Below are 2,500 nucleotides of genomic sequence, written 5' to 3'. Positions count from 1 at the left end.
ATGTCGTACCTTAACCTAACCTATGTCGTACCTTAACCTAACCTATGTCGTACCTTAACCTAACCTATGTCGTACCTTAACCTAACCTATGTCGTACCTTAACCTAACCTATGTCGTACCTTAACCTAACCTATGTCGTACCTTAACCTAACCTATGTCGTACCTTAACCTAACCTATGTCGTACCTTAACCTAACCTATGTCGTACCTTAACCTAACCTATGTCGTACCTTAACCTAACCTATGTCGTACCTTAACCTAACCTATGTCGTACCTTAACCTAACCTATGTCGTACCTTAACCTAACCTGTATTGCGCCTTAACCTAACCTGTATTGCGCCTTAACCTAACCTGTATTGCGCCTTAACGTAACCTGTATTGCGCCTTAACGTAACCTGTATTGCGCCTTAACGTAACCTGTATTGCGCCTTAACGTAACCTGTATTGCGCCTTAACGTAACCTGTATTGCGCCTTAACGTAACCTGTATTGCGCCTTAACGTAACCTGTATTGCGCCTTAACGTAACCTGTATTGCGCCTTAACGTAACCTGTATTGCGCCTTAACGTAACCTGTATTGCGCCTTAACGTAACCTGTATTGCGCCTTAACGTAACCTGTATTGCGCCTTAACGTAACCTGTATTGCGCCTTAACGTAACCTGTATTGCGCCTTAACGTAACCTGTATTGCGCCTTAACGTAACCTGTATTGCGCCTTAACGTAACCTGTATTGCGCCTTAACGTAACCTGTATTGCGCCTTAACGTAACCTGTATTGCGCCTTAACGTAACCTGCATTGCGCCTTAACGTAACCTGCATTGCGCCTTAACGTAACCTGTATTGCGCCTTAACGTAACCTGTATTGCGCCTTAACGTAACCTGTATTGCGCCTTAACGTAACCTGTATTGCGCCTTAACGTAACCGATATTGCGCCTTAACGTAACCTATATTGCGCCGTAACGTAACCTATATTGCGCCGTAACGTAACCCACATTGCCCCTTAACGTAACCCACATTGCCCCTTAACGTAACCCACATTGCCCCTTAACGTAACCCAACACACGTTGGGCCTTAACCCAACACACGTTGGGCCTTAACCCAACACACGTTGGGCCTTAACCCAACACACGTTGGGCCTTAACCCAACACACGTTGGGCCTTAACCCAACACACGTTGGGCCTTAACCCAACACACGTTGGGCCTTAACCCAACACACGTTGGGCCTTAACCCAACACACGTTGGGCCTTAACCCAACACACGTTGGGCCTTAACCCAACACACGTTGGGCCTTAACCCAACACACGTTGGGCCTTAACCCAACACACGTTGGGCCTTAACCTGCTCTGTAATTGTCATACGACGCGTTAAATTAGTGTAGTGTTGCCTAACTGCAACCCCCGCAATATAGTTTGCTACTCGCACTGCCCGGTCCCCAGTGTATCGCTTCATGTTAAACACCTTGCAGCTATACACTGTAATGTGGATGGCAGCAGGACGTACATGCTCAATGCCCTTTGCAGTTGTTCATTGGCATTTGCAGTTGTTCATTGGCATTCGCATGTGCGAAGCACTTAGCCTACGCTGTGGTACGGCCTGTGTCAACTGTCCGCAGATGTTGTACGTCCAAATCACACACTGTACTGCACATTGGTCCTCATGTACTGAATGATACATCGTGGTACATGTGACCGTACAACGACTGCGCCAACAACGGCGAACCATGCGGTCCAAATGTTGTGCACTCAGCTACGTGTCGTCTCCCTATAAGAGCTGGATTGCAGTGTGGTATGCCCTGGATGGCGATCAGCATGAGCCGTCTGTTGATGTAGTGGCGCGTGTTGTCAGACGTAGTCGTCTCTTCTCACACACCGTGATAGCATGGTGCACTGCGTTCCACATCTGCGACATGCGACAGAGGCCGGTTGACAGTCGTTCGCGCAATGGACATCGCATACGTACGGGGGCCACCTTCCACGTGTTCGCGAAGCGTGCACATGTTGTTGCGTGTATGTGGGCAGACATAGTGTGTCGTGACACCTGACACAGGCATGCAACAATCGTTGAATTTGCAAATGGCGATGGACGCCTACGTTTGCTGGTGACGTTATGCAAATGAACAACTGGTAAACCGTTGTGGTGCGGTTGTTCTCGCTAGAGGTGAATCAGTGATGGCGACGATCGGTTGAGCTACCAACCGGTTGTTCCAGCGATACCCACCATGCCCACGAACGTGAATGGCATCTGGGTGTGAAGCGATACGCGGCGGTGGCTGGGTGGGACCGTCCCCGGCCGGTGAGGGGGGGCCTCCCGGCGTGCTGGCCGCGCGGTGCGTGGGCGCACGCGCTACAGCCGGCTGGTGGGGGCGGCCAGTGGCAGGCGCGCCGGCCGACGGAGGCGGCAGGCGGCGCAGCTGCGCGCCGGCGCACCCTGCACGCGGCGCCGTGCGGCCAAAGTAGGTCCTCGCGGGCCCGGTGCGAAGCGCGGTGGACATCTGCAGT

Source organism: Schistocerca americana, unplaced genomic scaffold, assembly GCF_021461395.2.
Source record: "Schistocerca americana isolate TAMUIC-IGC-003095 unplaced genomic scaffold, iqSchAmer2.1 HiC_scaffold_97, whole genome shotgun sequence".
Lineage (NCBI taxonomy): Eukaryota > Metazoa > Arthropoda > Insecta > Orthoptera > Acrididae > Schistocerca > Schistocerca americana.
The sequence above is the reverse complement of the archived record's forward strand: the minus strand, read 5'-3'. Positions refer to the sequence as shown.